This window comes from Heptranchias perlo, chromosome 3 (assembly GCF_035084215.1).
Source record: "Heptranchias perlo isolate sHepPer1 chromosome 3, sHepPer1.hap1, whole genome shotgun sequence".
NCBI classification, from domain to species: domain Eukaryota; kingdom Metazoa; phylum Chordata; class Chondrichthyes; order Hexanchiformes; family Hexanchidae; genus Heptranchias; species Heptranchias perlo.
Genome location: NC_090327.1, coordinates 45,355,201 through 45,375,316, shown reverse-complemented (window position 1 = coordinate 45,375,316; position 20,116 = coordinate 45,355,201). Strand labels below are relative to the sequence as shown.

The 20,116-nt window shown below is 43.3% G+C and overlaps 1 protein-coding gene across 1 annotated transcript in view; it reads left to right on the top strand.

Moving 5' to 3' along the window:
- The window catches only part of necab1 (N-terminal EF-hand calcium binding protein 1), a 204,728-nt gene that overhangs the window by 139,272 nt on the left and 45,340 nt on the right, over nt 1–20,116 (top strand). The window lies entirely within an intron of this gene.

Genomic DNA, 20,116 nt, shown 5'->3' with positions numbered 1-20,116 from the left:
CTACAGGGCAGATTTTACAAATTCCCACTCCCAGTGCAGAGCTTCGCACCCTTATAGCTGCACTCTATAAATGCACACCTGCAAAAATGAATACAATCTGTATAGACTGCTTTGGAACAGCTGGATAATTCAGAGCTCCACAAATCCTATTGGTTTTTTTTAATCAACATTGCAACTCTGTTGTATAGTTGATCAGGCTGTGAGTATCAAGATTGTGTGGGTATATCTGGAAGATTGTGTACTGCCTCCCACACCTATTAATAAAATTAGATTTTTTTTTTATTCGCTCATGGGATGTGGGCGTCGCTGGCAAGGCCAGCATTTATTGCCCATCACTAAATGCCTTTGAGAAGGTGGTGGTGAGCCTCCTTCTTTGTGGTGAAGGTTCTCCCACAGTGCTGTTCGGTAGGGAGTTCCAGGATTTTGACCCAGCAACGATGAAGGAACGGTGATATACTTCCAAGTTGGGATGGTGTGTGACTTGGAGGGGAATGTGCAGATGGTGTTGATCCCATGTGCCTGCTGCCCTTGTCCTTCTAGGTGGTAGAGGTCACGGGTTTGGAGGTGCTGTCAAAGAAGCCTTGGCGAGTTGCTGCAGCGCATTCTGTAGATGGTACACACTGTGACGCACACCACAGTGCGCCGGTGGTGAAGGGAGTGAATGTTTAGGGTGGTGGATGGGGTGCCAATCAAGCGGGCTGCTTTGTCGTCGATGGTGTCGAGCTTCTTGAGTGTTGTTGGAGCTGTGCTTATCCAGGCAAGGGGAGAGTATTCCATCACTTGTGCCTTGTAGATGGTGGGAAGGCTTTGGGGAGTCAGGAGGAGAGTCACTCGCCGCAGAATACCCAGAATTCTGACCTGCTCTTGTAGCCACAGTATTTATGTGGCTGGTCCAGTTATGTTTCTGGTCAGTGGTGACCCCCAGGATGTTGATGGTGGTGGATTCGGCAATGGTAATGCCATTGAATGTCAAGGGGAGGTGGTTAGACTCTCTCTTGTTGGAGATGGTCATTGCCTGGCACTTGTCTGGCACAAATGTTACTTGCCAGGCACAAATGTTACTTGCCACTTATCAGCCCAAGCCTGGATGTTGTCCAGGTCTCGCTGCATGCGGGCATGGACTGCTTCGTTATCTGAGGGGTTGCAAATGGAACTGAGCACTTGCATTCATCAGCAAACATCCCCATTTCTGACCTTATGATGGAGGGACGGTCACTGATGAAGCAGCTGAAGATGGTTGGGCCTAGGACACTGCCCTGAGGAACTCCTGCAGCAATATCCTGGGGCTGAGATTATTGGCCTCCAACAGCCACTACCATCTTCCTTTGTGCTAGGTATGACTCCAGCCACTGCAGTGTTTTCCCCCTGATTCCCATTGACCTTTATTTTACTAGGGCTTCTTGGTGCCACACTTGGTCAAATGCTTCCTTGATGTTAAGGGCAGTCACTCTCACCTCTTCTCTGGAATTCAGCTCTTTTGTCCATGTTTGGACCAAGGCTGTAATGAGGTCTGGAGCCGAGTGGTCCTGGCGGAACCCAAACTGAGCATCGGTGAGCAGGTTATTGGTGAGTAAGTGCCGCTTGATAGCACTGTTGACGACACCTTCCATCACTTTGCTGATGATTGAGAGTAGACTGATGGGGCGGTAATTGGCCGGATTGGATTTGTCCTGCTTTTTGTGGACAGGGCATACCTGGGCAATTTTCCACATTGTCGAGTAGATGCCAGTGTTGTAGCTATACAGGAGCAGCTTGGCTAGAGGCGCAGCTAGTTCTGGAGCACAAGTCTTCAGCACTACAGCCGGGATGTTGTCGGGGCCCAGAGCCTTTGCTGTATCCAGCGCACTCAGCTGTTTCTTGATATCACGTGATACATAAATCCTTATTATAAAACAGTGTTTAAGAGCTAGGCCTTTCAGTAACGAGGAGCTCGTTGTAAGAATGGTCTATTTCTTTTATTGTACTGTATACATTCTTCCTTAGTTTTATGTGATGGGATGTCTATTGCTGACATCACCTAAAAGGTTGCTGCTGAAAATAAATTACTGTTTTGTGACAACATCTGCACTGAATTTGATTCTTGACATAATTTTAAATGATGCACATGGAAACAATCTACATTTTTGCTGGAAATATATTTAAGAGTCTTCATATTGTTCTGTAGTTATTACTTTGTGGGTAGAATGGATTTTTTTGTACCTGTCTTTTAAATTATTGTTGTAAAAAAAAACCTCACTGTGGACAGTTTCACAGTGGCAAAAAGTCTAGCAGTATCCTGCTTACAAGATAGTGCCAAAATATATGATTTATTATACAAACACTGATTACCATTAGGGACTTTTTTTGTCTTAAAATACGACTGAGAAAGAAACTAAATTCAGGATCCTTGCTGTTGGCTGTTACTTACAATTGCCTGTTACCTCTGGAGTCCCCCAAGGATCTATCCTTGGCCTCCTCCTATTTCTCATCTACATGCTGCCCCTGGGTGACATCATCCGAAAACACTTCAGATTCCACATGTACGCTGACGCCACCCAGCTCTACCTCACAACCACCTCCCTTGACCCCCCCCACAGTCTCTCATTTGTCACACTGCTTGTCCGACATCCAGTACTGGAGGAGCAAAAATTTCCTCCAACTAAATATTGGGAAGACCGAAGCCATTGTCTTTGGCCCCTGCCTCAAACTCCATTCCCTAGCCACTGACTCTAATCCCCTCCCTGGCCACTGTCTGAGGTTGAACCAGACAGTTTGCAATCTTGGCGTCCTATTTGACCCCGAGATGAGCTTCCGACCACATATCTGCTCCATCACCCAGATCGCTTACTTCCACCTCTGTAATGTCACCTGTCCCCGTCTCCGCCCCTGCCTCAGCTCATCTGCTGCTGAAATCCTCATCCATGCCTTTGTTACATCCAAACTGGGATATTCCAATGCTCTCCTGGCAGGCCTCCATAAACTTGAGCTCATCCAAAACTCTGCTGCCCGTATCCTAACTCGAATTAAGTCCCGTTCTCCCATCACCCCTATGCTTGCTGACCTACATTGGCTCCCGGTCTGGGAATGCCTCGATTTTAAAATTCTCAACCTTGTTTTCAAATCCCTCCATGGCCTCGCCCCTCCCTATCTCCATAACCTCCTCCAGCCCTACAACCCTTCGAGATCTCTGCGCTCCTCCAATTCTTGCTTCTAGCGCATCCCCGATTTTCATCGCTCCACCATTGGCAGCTGTGCCTTCAGCTGCCTAGGCCTTAAGCTCTGGAATTCCCTCCCTAACCCTCTCCTCTTCTCTACTGCTCTCTCCTCCTTTAAGTCACTCCTTAAAACCTACCTCTTTGACCAAGCTTTTGGTCACCTGTCCTAATGCGTCCTTATGTGGCTCGGTGTCAGATTTTGTTTGATAATGCTCCCGTGAAACGCCTTCGGATGTTTTACTACGTTAAAGGCGCTTCATAAATGCAAGTTGTTGTTGTTGTATTTATGTTTTCTATTTTTTGCCACGTGCTAACTTTAAAATGAACTGTGTGTACAGCATTGTGTGTCTGGGACAGTCTTGTGAACTATCGGCTTACGTTAACTGTGTGAACTTTCAATGTGGTTTTGCAGCTTCTGTGCTGCTGTTCTCTCATCTGATTTTTTTTTAAAGATTGTCCTCCACTTTTAAATTAAAATGGTGGAGAAAGACAGAAAGTGATGTCAAGATCGTTCAGGGAGAAAGACAAAACCAAATTTTGAGGATGGTTTGCATTAATACTGATTGACTGAAACATGGGCAACATTATAAAGTAGATGGATATTGCAAATTAAGAGAGACAAAACACACTTTACTTTAGCTACATGAGCAAAGTGCTCTATCTTTGCACATTCTGATCTTCCAAAGAAATTGGGATGAATACAATTGGAGCATTATCATTGAGATTGCAATTCAAAGACAGCAATGGGAAAGATGTTCTGATTTTAGATCAGGCTTGTTCCATATTTATTTCTTCAAGATAATGAAACAATTTTTATATCACATCTACCTTGCCAAAAAGTACAAATTGGCTTTTATAATAATAGGCCCTAAGTTTCCGTGGGGTTCACCTGATAGACATTTGAATAACAATGAAGGTATCTGTGATTTCAAGAAAAGCATGTAATTAACTGACCCATTTATGTCAAAATGCCTGTTCTTGGCACTGTAAGTGGGAGTGAGGGCAGTTATTATGTACTGAGCACCTCTTTTATTGTAATTTTTGCGAAATGATTAAATACTTTTGATTTGTTTAATTCTCCCTCCCCTCCCCGACTGGTGTTGTCACTAAAATGTCAGGATATTTTAGAGGATTTCAAATGACAAGGAAGCCTGTCGGTCCTTTCAACCTATAACTTGAATGATCAGAGCCATTGAACGGTAGGTACAGAAGATTAAGGAATTAAGGTAATCGCACTATAATGAGGTGCGAAGAGCTTATTGAATTGCCCAAAATAGCCTGCACACTTAATACATTGCATGCAGTGCCTTTGGAATTGACTTCTATGGTAATTGGTCCCAATGTCTGGAGGTAGGGGTGAGCTGGAGCAGCAGCGGCTGAGGTCGGGTTTGTGGAGCCTGGAAGAGCACTCCTGCAAAAATAAAGAGGAACTGACCTTCGGGATCCTTTTCGACGGTAGCATGCTCTGCCCAGTTCAGTCCAAAAATGGCAATCAGGGTTTCTGTATGCCACAGGACCCAGGTTAGCATTTTAAATGTGCCTACTGCCAGACTCAAGGGACCACTCCAGCCACCCAGTTGTAGGCCCGAGGGAATTTTGGCTTGGTCGTTGTAACAGCGACAATGAGGCAGTAGGTCTTTGCCCACCATTTTCGGGGCGCTAACGCTCCATTTCTGCCGGGTGCGAGGCCTGAAAATTGACCCTTGTGGTTCTTGAGGTGACACCCCTTCCAGGCTTCAACTGTCAGCAATATCGGAGTCTGACGTGGCCGATTTCCCACACTCCCAAACTGGCGAGCTGCATCGGGGCACGGCTTCACGATGGTAACAAATGGCGGGCAGCTGGAGCAATCTGGCCACCACCTCCAGTTAAAATCGTCCCTAATGATTTTCCCACCACTAGTCCTCTTCCATATCAGTTACTTTGATGAATAAGAGGAAGGTGAAGAAATGCAGGGAGGTCAGGGTTATCAGGTAACAAAAGAGGCAATTTGGCCCCAACCACAGGTACCCTCACACTTGCATCTCCAAACCAAGGCAATCCTATCTGCACCAAAGCAATCAATGTATAAAGAGGCTACGTTTCAGTCATGAAGCATTCCATGAGTTATGCCACATGTTGCCACCCAACCTAGAGACCACTTACACCACAACCATATTACTGCCAGTGGATGTAAAAGTCACCACAATCCTCAATGTTGTTGCAACAAGCTCATTTCCCATTGCTTCTGGGGCCATTTCCAATATTAACCAATTAGCTGTACACAGATGCATCAAGCAAGTAACACATGCAACGATTGATAGAATGGCTGGCTATATGGATTCCCCAATGGACATCGTGACAGGATGCAGTTTTATTGTGTGGCAGGATTCCTTAAAATCCAAGGTGTCACCCAGAATGCCATCAACTACCTCAACATTTACCTGCATGTAAATGCTCATTTTCCTGGAAGTTACCATGATGCCATCATTTCAACTTACTCCACCATGTCCATACTCTTCTGACCAGAAAGGCAAGTATCTGGATGGATCCTGGGATGTCAAGGCTACCCTCTGCAGCCATGCTGATGACACTTAGTGCTTTCCTAGGTCACCAACTAAGCAACTAATATAACAAGATCCATTCTGCACCAGAGCCATTGTGGAATATTGAAGACACGCACCAAGATGCCCAACTTTGTCTTACAAAGTAGGGTCTGGAGGTGGATATTGCCCAAGGGTATTTGGAAAATGGACAAATGAGCAGCAGCACAAGGAAGGTGCAGAAGATGAAATGATGGCTGCAAAACAAATTCATACTAATCTGATATGAGAAACCTTCTCCTAACTATCACAACAACAGCCCTGTCCAAATCTCCCTGCTTTCCACCAAAAGCATGACATCTTCTTCACACCTTTTTCTCTGCACTTTAACTCACATGGCTCTCATTCAAAACAGCTATTAAAGCCACATCCCAAACTTGCCAATAACAATGTCTGCAAGCACAATAAATCAATAATTTACTTTTATCCTGATGTGTGAATATGCCTAGTTCTCCTTATTACCGTGCATCCCTTTGATTCCAGTCTGTGATATGTGAACTTTTAAGCTTAATCTCATGTGTCTTATGGGTGCTACCTGAGTGTTAGGAGTGTCTGCAGTGGTCAACTGTTGTGCTATAAGCCTTTTAGAGCTGAGGTGCCCTTATTTCATGGCAATTAAGTGCTGAGGTGAAGCTGTTACTGGCTGCACCTCTTGTGCTCAATGGTATTTTTGGTAACAATAATACTTTCATTTATATAAAATGCCTTATCACATCAAAATACCTCAAAGCACTTCAAACAATGGACTACATTTGGAGAACAAAAGCAAAATACTGCAGATGCTGGAAATCTGAAATAAAAACAGAAAATGTTGGAAATACTCAGCAGGTCAGGCAGCATCTGTGGAGAGAGAAACAGAGTTAACCTTTCAGGTCAATGACCTTTCATCAGAAAACTGGAAGAAGCTTAGATTTAACAGTTTTTGAGCAAGTACAGAGCCAGGCAGAGGGGGTAGAGGGTTAGGGAGGGGAGGAAAGAACAGAGGTGAAGGCCTGTGATAGGGTGGAGGGCAGGAGTGGTTAAATGACAAAATGGATGATGGTGCAAGGCTAAAGGAGGTGGTAATGGGACAAGTAAAGAAACAAAAGTTGGGTATAGAGGAACTCTAAATGGCAACAGCAGAACCATTGGCAGCACTTGCTGTCTGAAAAAATGGGCATGATGTGGAGAGGCCCTGCGAATACACAGGGTCTGCTCAGATGAGGAGGAACGCGATGGACACCTACAGACGCTGAAAGACGCCCTAGTAAGAATGGGATATGATGCTCGACTCATCGATCGACAGTTCCGACGGGCCACAGCGAAAAATCGCGTAGACCTCCTCAGAAGACTAACACGGGACGCAACCAACAGAGTACCCTTCGTCGTCCAGTACTTCCCCGGAGCGGAGAAACTACGCCATGTTCTCCGCAGCCTTCAACATGTCATCAATGATGACGAACACCTCGCTATGGCCATCCCCACACCTCCACTACTTGCCTTTAAACAGCCACCCGACCTCAAACAAACCATCGTTCGCAGCAAATTACCCAGCTTTCAGGAGAACAGCGTCCACGACACCACACAACCCTGCCACGGTAACCTCTGCAAGACATGCCAGATCATCGACACAGATACCACCATCACACGAGAGGACACCACCCACCAGGTGCACGGTTCATACTCCTGGGACTCGGCAAACGTTGTCTACCTCATACGTTGCAGGAAAGGATGCCCCAGAGCATGGTACATTGGCGAGACCATGCAGACACTGCGACAACGGATGAACGGACACCGCGCAACAATCGCCAAACAGGAGGGTTCTCTCCCTGTCGGGGAACACTTCAGCAGTCAATCCTCAGTCTGCATTAAGATAGTTAAACTCAGTCGAAGTGATGGTAAGTGGTACAATTAGCTCCAGTGCTCCTGTGTGAGGGGGAAATTGTCCAAGGTTTCTGCTGTTGACTGCTATCCATTGACCTCTCCTGATGCATGTGTGGATATTATCTCAACTCTAATGCCTATCACAGTTGAATGTCCTGCCAACTTTCTAGATTCACATACAAAGAGTTTCTTGAGAAACTCTGGAATCTAGAGGTCAACATCTCGAGAGAAGATGAGAAAGTTGGTGAAAATACAAAGGAAGATAAAACAAAACAAAAAGTTACAAAATTCAGGTCAGAGTTTTGTACTGCAGCAAATAAAGCATCTGACACAATATAAACTTACCAGAGGCAGCCAACAGGGCAACATTTAAAAATAATTTTCAAAGTAGGCTTTTTATGGCTGTTCCATGGACTCAATCTCCATCAATACTCACTAATACCATTCTAAATGTGTAACAGGACCAAATAGTTAAGACATCTTAGCCTGGAAATTACAGTGTGATATTAGCATTAAGCAGCCCTATGCTAATATCTTACTGCATAATTTCTAGGGTCATAAATTAAATGAAAAAAAAACTGCAGAACACATTGAGGAACATGTGTGAGAGCCTCACGCAGAATATTGCCCTGGAGTTATACACAGTAAACAAAGGAGAATATAGATATAACCAAATATGACAGGATGTTGTTAACTTGAGGCTGCATCACTTGAGATTTCAGTCAAAAAGCATTGCTTCCTAATCTGCTAATTATAGTGCCAAGACATGTTATGGTACTGTATGCCAGCAAAAAAGAGCTATGCTATTTGCACTGCTGCATCAAAAATATTATCATTCCAAAATTCTTGAGTTGGAGGAGGGTGTAAGTGATTATGCCTTTGTAGAGCCAGGGACTTCTAATGGGGCCAATGTACACACTGCAAAAACACTCCAGTATAAATTCCGTGGAGTTTCATGGTGCCCTCCCAATGGCAGCCATGTGCAAATGATATCACCCATCCTAAATTCTGGAATTTCCGATTCCCATCCATCGTTGAGGATGTGCGCCAATGTTTAAATGGCGCAATATACCAGGACCCATTCATCAAGATAGAACTATTTGGTTGAAGGGACACTGCTCAAATGAGAATGCTTGTGGAGACTTTTGGCTGTATTTTTTTTATTATTCATTCTCATAATGTGGGCGTTGCTAGCAAGGCCAGCATTTATTGCCCATCCCTAGATATCCTGAGAAGTGCCTTCTTCTTGAACTGCTGCAGTCTGTATGGTGAAGGTGCTCCCACAATGTTGTTAAGTAGGGAGTTCCCGGATTTTGACCGAACGACAATGATGGATGGTGTATGACTTGGAGAGGAACTTGGAGATGATGGTGTTCCCATGCATCTGCTGTCCTTTTCCTTCTAGGTGGTGGAGGTCGTGGGTTTGGGAGGTGCTGCCGAATAGGTTACTGCAATGTATCCTGTAGATGGTACACACTCCACTCATGGTATGTTGATGCTGGATGGGGTGGATGCTTAATCTAGTGGATGAGGTCCTGATCAAGGGAACTGCTTTGTCCTAGATGATGTCAAGCTTCTTGAGTGTTGTTGCACCCATCCAGACAAGAGTATACCATCACACTTATGACTTGTGCCTTGTAGGTGGCAGACACACTTCAGGGAGTCAGAATGTGAGTCACTCGCCACAGAATACCAAGCCTCTGACTTGCTTTAGTAGCCGAGGCATTTATGTGGCTGTTCCAGTTGAGCTTCAGGTCAATGATGACTCTCAGGATGTTTATGGTGGGAGACTCGATAATGGTAGTGCCATGGAATATCAAGGGGAGGTGGTTAGATGCTCTCTTGTTGGAGATAGTCATTATCTGGCACTTGTGTGGCGCGAATGTTAATTTCCACTTATCAGCTCAAGCCTGGATGTTGTCCAGGTCTTCCTGCATGCGGGCATGGACTGGTTCATTATCTGAGGAATTGCGAATGGAACTGAACACTGTACAATCATCAGCGAGCAGCCCCGCTTCTGACTTTATGATGGAGGGAAGGTCATTGGTGAAGCAGCTGAAGATAGTTCTTGGATGTTGCCGTAAGGAACTCCTACAACAATATCCTGGGGCTGATGTGATAGGTCTCCAACAACCACAACCATCTTTCTTTATGCCAGGTATGATGCCAACCTTGGTCCCCCTGATCCCCGTTGACTTCAGTTTTACTAGAGCTCCTTGGTTCCTCACTTGGCCGAATGCTGCCTTGATATCAAGGGCAGTCATGCTCACCTGACCACTGGAATTCAGCTCGTGTCCATGTTTAGACTAAGGCTGTAATGAGGTCTGAAGCTGAGTGGTCCTGGCAGAACCCAAACTGAGCATCAGCAATCAGGATATTGGTGAGTAAGTTGTGCTTGATAGCACTATTGATGATGCGTTCCATCGCTTTGCTGATGATTGAGAGTAGACTGATAGGGTGGTAATAGGCTCCATTGGATTTGTCCTAATTTTTGTGGACAGGACATACCTGGGCAATTTTCCACATTGTTGGGCAAATGCCAGTGTTGTAGCTGTACTAGAAAACTTGCCTAGGGCCGTAGCTAGTTCTGGAGCACAGATCTTCAGCATAATAGGTCGGATATTTTCGGGGCCCGTAGCATTTGCTGTGTCCACTGCACTCAGCCATTTCTTGATGTCACATGGGTGTACTGAATTGGCTGAAGACTGGCTTCTGTGATGGTGGGGACCTCAGGAGGAGGCCAAGAACTATCATCCACTTGGCACTCCTGGCTGAAGATGGTTGCAAATGTTTCGGTCTTATCTTTTGCACCCATGTACTGGGCCCCATGATCGTTGAGGATGGAGATGTTCATGGAGCCTTCTCCTCCAGTTAGTTGCTTAATTGTCCACTGCCATTTAAGACTGGATATGGCAGGACTGCAGAGCTTTGATCTGATCCGTTCGTTGTGGGATCACTTAGATCTGCCTATAGCATGTTGCTTTCGCAGTTTTGCATGCGTGTTGTCCTGTATTGTAGCTTCACCAGGTAGGCACCTCATTTTCAAGTACACCTGGTGATGCTTTCAGCATGCTCTTCTACACTTATCATTGAACCAGGGTTGGTCATCTGGCTTGATGGTGATTGAGGGATATGCTGGGCCATGAGGTTACAGATTGCGGTGGTATACAATTCTGCTGCAGCTGATGGCCCACAGCGCCATGTGGATGCCCAGTTTTGAGCTGCTAATACTGTTCTTAATCAATCCTATTTAACATGGTGGTAGTGCCACATGACATGATGGAGGGTGTCCTCAGTGTGTAGACAGGATGTGATCTCCACAATAACTGTCCGGTGGTCACTTCTACCAATGCTGTCATGAACAGATGCATCTGCAACAGGTAGATTGGTGAGGATGAGGTCAAGTAGATTATTCCCTCGTGTTGCTTTTCTCATCACCAAGCCACAGCCGTGTCTTTCAGCATTCTGCAGCTTGGTCTGTGGTGGTACTAACGAGCCACTCTTGGTGACGGTCATTACAGTCCCCTACCCAGAGTACATTCTATTTCCTTACTACCCTCAGTGCTTCCTCCAAGTGGTGTTCAACATGGAGGAATACTAATTCATCAGCTGAGGGAATGTGATAGGTGGTTATCAACAGGAGGTTTCCTTGCCCATGTTTGATCTGAAGCCATGAGACTTCAGGGGATCCACTCCCCATGGCTGTACACCACTGTGCCCCCACCTGTGGTGCTCAGTTCTGTTGGTCCACAGATGTTAGTGAGGATGACTTTGCAGGGTTGACTGTGCAGGTGGGGGGGGGGGTCCTTGGTCATGTCCTGATTTGATGTCTAGGTCGCAGCTAAATGATCCGTCCGGTTTTATTCTTGTTATTCATTGACAAGAAGCTTGCTAGGCCACTTCAGAGGGCAGTTAAGAGTCAACCATGTTGGTATGGGACTGGAGTCACATATAGACCAGACAGGGTAAGGATGGCAGTAAAGGACATTAGTGAACCAGCTAAGAAATAAAAAAGGGGCAGCAACACTACTAGGAGTGTACTATAGACCCTTGAATAGCGAAAGGGAGATAGAAGAACAAATATGTAGGCAAATTTCTGAGTGCAAAAATAAGAGGGCAATAATAGTAGGGGACTTCAACTACCCAAACATCAACTGGGATTCAAACAGTGTGAGGGGCACAGAGGGCGCAGAATTCTTGATCGGTGTCCAGGAGAACTTTTTTAGCCAGTACGTGACAAGGCCAACAAGAAGGGATGCAATTCTAGATTTAGTCCTGGGAAATGAAGATGGGCAAGTGGGTGAAGTGACAGTGGGTGACCATATTGTGGATAGTGACCACAATTCAGTTAGTTTTAGCATTATTATGGAAAAGGATAGAGTTAAATCAGGAGTAAACATTTTAAATTGGGGGAAGGCAAATTTTACAGAACTAAGAGGTGATTTAGCAGAAGTGGACTGGACACAACTACTTGAGGAGAAATCAGTGGCAAGCCAGCGGGAGGCACTAAAAAGTGAAATTCTACGGGTACAATGCAAACACGTCCCCTCAAAGAAAAAGGGTGGCACTGCCAAATTTAGAGCCCACTGGTTGTCTAGAAGTATACGGGGCAAGATAAAGCAGAAAAAGAAAGCTTATGACTGTCACAGAAAACTAAATACTGCATAAAGCCGAGAGGAGTATAGAAAGTACGGGGATGACGTATAAAGGAAATAAGGAAAGCAAAGAGAGGGCATGAAAAAATATTAGCTAGTAAGATTAAAGAAAGCCCAAAGATGTTTTATCAGTACATTAAGAACAAGAGGATAGCTAAGGAAAAGGTGGGACCTATCAGGGATGATAAGGGTAACTTGTGTGTAGAAGCAGAGGATGTGGGTAGGGTTTTAAATGCATATTTTGTCTCCGTATTCACAAAGGAAAGGGATGATCCAGACATAGTCATTAAAGAGGAGAGGTGTAAAATATTGGATAAGGTAAACATAACGAGAGAGGAAGTACGAGAGGGACTGGAATCCTTGAAAGTTGATAAGTCACCAGGGCCGGATGGATTGTTCCCTAGGCTATTGAAGGAAGCCAGGGAGGAAATAGCGGATGCTCTGAGGATCATTTTCCAATCATCACTAGATACAGGGGAGATACCGGAGGACTGGAAGACTGCAAACATAGTACCATTGTTTAAAAAGGGTAAAAGGGAAAGGCCGAACAATTATAAGCCGGTCAGTCTCGGTGGTGGGCAAACTATTAGAATCAATACTGAGAGATAGGATAAACTGTCACTTGGAAAGGCATGGTTTAATCAGGGATAGTCAGCATGGATTTGTTCAGGGAAGGTCATACCTTACAAATCTGATTAAATTCTTTGAGGAAGTGACAAGGAGGATTGATGAGGGTAGAGCAGTGGAGGTTGTCTACATTGATTTTAGTAAGGCATTTGACAAGGTCCCACATGGCAGACTTGTCAGAAAGGTAAAAGGGTAAAAGGATACAGGGAATTGTGGCGAATTGGATCAAAAATTGGCTCAGTAACAGGAAACAAAGGGTAAAAGTCGATGGATGTCTTTGCAAATGGAAATCTGTTTCCAGTGGTGTGCCATGGGGCTCAGTGTTGGGTCCCTTGCTGTTTGTGGTATATATTAATGATTTGGACTTGAATGTTGGAGGCATGATTGGCAAATTTGCAGACGACACAAAAATTGGCCGTGTAGTTGATAGTGAAGAGGATAGCTGTAGACTCCAAGAAGATATCAATGGGTTGGTGGAGTGGGCAGAAAAGTGGCAAATGGAGTTCAACCTGGAGAAGTGTGAGGTAATGCACTTAGGGAGGGCAAACAGTAAAAGGGAATACACAGTAAACGGGAATATATTGAGAGGGGTAAAGGAAGTGAGAGACCTTGGAGCGCATGTGCACAGGTCCCTGAATGTGGCAGTACAGGTAGATAAGGTTGTGAAGAAGGCATATGGAATGCTCTCCGTTATTAGCCGAGGTATAGAATACAAAAACAAGGATGTAATGATGGAACTGTATAAAACGCTGGTAAGGCCACAGCTGGAGTATTGTGCGCAGTTCTGGTCACCACATTACAGGCAGGAGATAATTGCTGTAGAGAGAGTGCAGAGAAGATTTACAAGAATGTTGCCAGGGCTTGAAAATTGCAGCTACGAGGAGAGATTGGATAGGCTGGGGTTGTTTTCCTTGGAGCAGAGGAGGCTGAGGGGAGACTTGATTGAGGTGTACAAAATTATGAGGGGCCCAGATAGAGTAGACAGGAAGTACCTGTTTCCCCTAGCGGAGAGTTCAAGAACTTGAGGACATAGATTTAAGCTGATTGACTGGAGGATTAGAGGGGACATGAGGGAAAACTTTTTTATCCAGAGGGTGGTGGGTGTATGGAATTCGCTGCCCGAATTGGTGGTAGAGGCAGGGACCCTCAACTCTTTTAAAAAGTACCTGGACCTGCACCTGAAGTGCTGTAAGCTGCAGGGCTACGGACCGGGTGCTGGAAGGTGGGATTAGAATGGGCACCTGGTTGTTCTGCGAGCCGGCGCGGACACGATGGGCCGAATGGCCCCCTCTGTGCTGTATCTTTTCTATGATTCTATGGATCTATGGGTTTTTATAACAATCCGACAGCTTCATTTTCACTTTTGCAGATTGACTCTTAGCTGCCTTCTTCAGACACATTGCAGGTATTGGGGGATAAAAATCACTGTTATACTCAGGAAGTTTTCCAATACATTCTAAATTACCTTGGAAAGCATTCTATTTCAAGACAATTACTGAGCTAAGATCTGAGGGCTGCACAATGAGCTTCCTACTTTTACATGATGTATACGCTGGCAGAATAGGAACAGCTGAAGGCGTTAAGGGAAGCCAGCGGAGAATCAGGCCATCCCAGCATTACCCACTGAGCAGGATGTATAGACACAGTGCATTTTCTGAGACCTTACACAGGAACTCAGTCTTAAGAGATTGTGCTTCAGTCATGAAGCTTTGAAAGAGTTATGTTCATTGCTGCAGCTAGATCTGCAACCAAGGACCACAACAAACACAGCTCTCAATGTGGCAGAGAAAATGACCACAGCTCTCAACATTTATGCCACAGTCTCATTGCAGGGAACCACAGGACGCTTTTGCCAGTTTAGCCAATTTGCTGTGCACTCCTCAACAAGGTAAGCCATCAATGCCTTCTTTGCCAGGACAACTCAATTTATACAATTCAACAGTACTCTCAGACAGATGACTGATAGGGCCATCACATTTTTCAGATTTGCCAGATTCCCCAGAGTTGTGGGGCTATTGATTGCACCCATGTGGCATTGTGTGCCCCAAATATAAACCCCCATATTTATATGAACCACAAAGGCTTCCATTCCCTAAGTGTGCAGCTCATTTGCGATGATGATCGCAACCTCTTGCACATGAAATTATAATGTGCTGAGCTTTTATACTTCATCAGCCCAGTGTCTCTACTCTATTTCAACAACAGGGGCAAGGGGCAGGATGGCTATTGGGTTACAAGGGATACCCACTACTCCTAAAGCTTATTACGCCTCTTCATTGAACCATCTGTGCTGCAGAGGAGTACTACAATAAAGCACAAATGAAGACAAGAATAAGGATTGAGCCAACCATTGGGATGGCCAAAAATTCAAGAATTTCAGGATTGCAGAAGTGGGGTAACAGTATGAATGAAGTTCTCAGCCTGCACTGTTCCAAATAAGAGGGTGAAGAGGATTTCAATAGCTGGATAGAAGCATAGAGCCAGAGAGGCACAGGTGAGGTAAGTGAGAAAGAGAGAAACTGGGGTTAGGAAAGAGAGAAGCAAGAAGTCATATTGCAGGATGGAGAGACTGGAGAGAGGCAGATGTAAAAAGGAAAAAGGACAGGTAACTGGAGCAACTGGGTTAAATATTTGTTAGATTGTACTGGCTTGGTATTTTAGGGAGCTGTGGCACTTCTGTCTGATAATAAAACAAGAAGCTTATAAAAAATAAAGGTGCAAATGGTGAGAGATCTTAGAGCAATATGAAAGTAATGGTAAATATCAATCCAAATCACCCTCTGAAAACCCTGGATTTCTGCAATTGAATCTTGAGATCGCAATAGGCATCTAGGATTACAAACCCTTCATTATCAGTCTGTTATGCTATCTTGTTTCTCAGTTAGGACTAGCATTTTTCCAGTTTACTACATCTACGTGCCACTTTATTGATGCTATTGAAATAATACATTCCTTGTCTTGAAGTCATTGAAACACACAAGTGTTATCTCCAACAGTACTTGACAAATAAGAGTTCCTTGAAAGATGCACTTTAATGGTATTTCAATCCATCCTTTATGTAGCACCAGTTCTAAGCAAAGCGAAGGCTAATATTGAGGCTGTGGCTGTAAATGAAGAGGAGGGACAAGTGACATCTTTTAAAGTTTCCTTATCACTAACCAACTCAATGATGTGTAGTTGGTAGAGCAAATTTATTATTCAAATTACATTATGCATCTCATGGGGTGCAAAATATCATATAGGAGCTGTCCTCATACAAAATGCTGTTATAAAATGCTTTTACGCCCAAGTGTTTGTCCACAACTGACATTAGACTAACTGGTCTATAGTTACCAGGTTTATCCCTCTTTCCCGTTTTGAACAAGACATTGACTACTCTCCAATTCCAAGGCACAATTTGCATATTTAAGAAGGATTGAAAAATTGCGTCCAGTGCCTCTGCTATCTCATCTGTAACTCCTTTCAACAGTCTAGGGTGCATGTCATCAGGACCTGGATATTTATCCACCTTGAGTTCTACTAATTTTTTCCAGTTTAATTTTAATTTCTCTATCCATACAACTCTACACTTTGATTTATTCCCTTTTTGCCTTATATGAATATATTTATTTTGTACTCTATGTATCTCAAATTTAAAGATTTCTCACTGCTGATCTGTCAACCTGTTTGCTAACTTCCTACCCAGTTAATTTGGGCTAGATCCCCTTTTATCTCTCTAAACTTTGCCCTTTCCAGTCCAGCAACCTTATCTTTGACTTCATTATCCTTTTCTATTCTTACATTTATGGTGTTCTATGTATTATATGAGTGACCTTTGAAACAGATTGTGCAATGAATCATATACGTGATATCTAATTGCAGGTAAATATCATTTCTCCCTTCATTTCACTTTAGTTCTCACATTGTAGTACAATGAAAATATCACCAACCTCGTGTAATAAAACAATAAAAGATCATAGGATTATAGAATATTACAACACCGAAACAGGCCATTCAGCCCATAAAATCTGCACTGGGGTTTTTCTCCATATGAGCCATCTAATCTAATCACATTCCCCTGTTCGCTACCCACACGCTTTAATATTCCATTTTTCAAGCCATTATCTAATATCTGCTTCAACAATGGTTTGTGGCAGAGAGTTCCAGATTTCTGTGTAAAGAATTTTTTCTAACCTTCCTGTCACATTTCAATAATTTTTTTGGACCATTTTGCCACAGAAAATACTTGGAGAAAAAGAGTTACTTTTACTTGTTGGGCTTTGTTTAAAGAGGAAGGCCATAGGCTGTAGGCATTTTCAGTTTGTATATTAAGGCCAAAAATTGATACTGTTACTTAGGGTAAGTAGCCTACGATTATCTCATCCTACAATTCTCAGCAAACGTTCACCCATAACGGAGTGTAAAATCCCTTCCTGTTGAGCTTTGCATGAAACTAGTTTCAAAGCAAGCAGGTGCAGTCGCAGGTCTGATTTGCAGTTCTATGGCCAATTCCGGTCAGGGGAACTAAGCCCTGACTTCCTATGAGGACAAGAAGAAGGAAAACAAAGACTACATGTTGACAGTCAGGTTTGTGAAAGGAAAAGCTGTGCAGGCCTATGCTGATGCGAAGAGGTTAGAAATACTGGAGGATAGTTAGAACAGCTCGGAGATAAATTTCAACTTCAGTGGAGGGCGCAAAACAGGTGGTAGCAGATCGGCCACCCATTATACAGCCCGTCCAATTTTACTTTCCAGTGACTACAATGAAAAGGAAAATTGGGTGGGATACATAACAAGTAACCAATCCACTATCATCCATTTTGCACCCTTGCGATGTTGAATTCGCCCCCCCACACTTATTTAAATCAAGTAAGGTGACCCACTGAAGTGGGAAAGCATGGTGTGTTATTTATTTTATATCATTACGCAAAGATAAGTTGTACTGAAAGTAAATCTGAGCATAACTGTTGCTCTGTTCACATTACTATGAAATAAAGCACCTTAATGATTCGGATCAAGCTTTGCCTCACCTATTGTTAAGTTGGCCTGCCTTGGACAGATTGAAGATGTGCACTTGCAAAAGACGTAGATAACTAGTCCAGATCACAAGGGGATCCTATTGTTACATTCTTGCATTATGCTATTGTACAAATGGATATAGGACAGCATGTGTCAACACCCATAAAGGTAAGATGCTCACACCTTCTAGGGGAGCAGCTGATGCCCTCAGAACCTGAAGAGGTATTTTGAACAGACCCGAACTTATAACACTCCCTCTAATTTTTTTTCTAATTACTGTCTTGCCAACCAGTGGAAACAATCAATTGCTATTTACCTTGTCATAATGCTTCGTAATCTTGAAAAGCTCTATCAGGCCATCCCTTAACCTTCTCAGTTTTAGTGAAAAAAGGGTTAAAGAATCATGGCTTTCAAAAGGGAATTGGATAAGTACTTGAAAGGAAAAAATTTGCAGGTCTACGGGGAAAGTGGGGGGAGTGGGACTAGCTGGATTGCTCTTGCAGAGAGCCGGCACGGGCTCAACGGGCCGAATGGCCTCCTTCGGTGCTGAAACCATTCTATGATTTTATGATTCTATATCATCTGCTAAATTTATTCCCCACTTTGAAAACTAAATATGGCTGATCGTATTTTCAACTGTGCTAAGGGAGCCAGAGGTTGACAACTTGACCCTGAGAATTCAGAAAAAAATCTAAGAAGAGGTATCTGCTCTCTGGGCCCGCCTTTCTTCAGGGACATAGAGGACCACTAGGATGTTACAGAGATGTTCTTTCATCTGCATACCCATGTGTTCTTCAAACCACAAGAGTAGCAACTGAAATGGTACTGAGGCCTTTTCCTTACCTCAGCGGAGAATGATGAAAGCCAGCAGCTTGCAAAGTAGCTGACCTATGCAACTGAACAACTTCAGTGAACAGGCTTGCTCCTGCTGTGTATCAGTTGCTGTGTGAGCAGTCACTGGGCTTGAAACTCCATTAATTCTTGCAGGTAGCCACCTTATGGTTGACATCCTGTCAAAAGGAACTGTATCAAGAGACAGAAGCATTTGCATACCATGAGGCCAAAATAGTTGCCCCTGAAAAAGCTGGAAATGATGGTTAAAATGAAATAAAATTAAAGAGAAAACATTTAGTCTAGTTTAGAGGTAAGCTTTGAAAATACGAATTTATCTGATGTGCTCATGCAACGTTGTCCATTTGTGTTAATCAAAATATTTCAACAGTCATATAATGACCCTCCAAAGTTATTAATTACTTGTTACAAACTACGTTCAATGAGTTAAATTATATATCAAATACACACAGCCAACCTAGAAAACTAGTCAAAGCTGACCAGTAAATTCAAAAAAGCTGACAAGGTCCCAAAATATTTGACAGCAAAAAAACACAATTGAATAAAAACCCATGACATGTGACGGCAAATAATTACACTAAAAATGCAGGGCAACATGGGCTTGTATCTTAAACTGTAAGTATACTCAACATTCCTTCATTGTGAGTACAGGGAAGTCAAAAATGGAGTACAAGGTGAAAGCACAAGATTTCTTTTATAGGAGGAGATCTGGGAGCACTCCCCACAAAACTTTTGATTTTTAACAGTGTATTTTGTGCCTTTTCTAGTATTTTGGAATCTACAATAAACATGGGCATTGCTTTTTTTCACCTAAAAATGCAAAAACTTTTGCTCCATTTTATTGAAAACTACTCTCTAATCGACATTTTTGACAATTAATTATTTTTAAAATATGTTTGAAAACTTTTGCCCAGCAAATAATAAATTACTGAGAGAAAAAGGTTATTATTTTCCAATAGCAAGTAAAGGATTTAAACCCCATCTTATTTTCCATTGGATCATTCCAGTCAGGGCTGTAGGCAGCAAATTTAGAATTGTAACAGTCTTTCCAAACACCCCAAACTGGTGATGCATTCCTACAGAGTCCAAGTGAAACTTTCCCTGGAAAGTTTTAATTTTTTTACATTAAAAACCATGCAGTCTAGTTAATTTTCAGTCTATTTGTACTTCATAATTGTTTGCTTTTTCCTTCTTTTAATATTAAAAATCTAAGATATCAGGATTTTTAAGAAAACAACCAGAATTAAATACTGATGACTGGTGTATATGTAAATACTGGATTTAAATTGCAGTAGTAACAACCCTACCAGCTTCACTTGTAGGTGACAACTGGTTTGATTGTTGG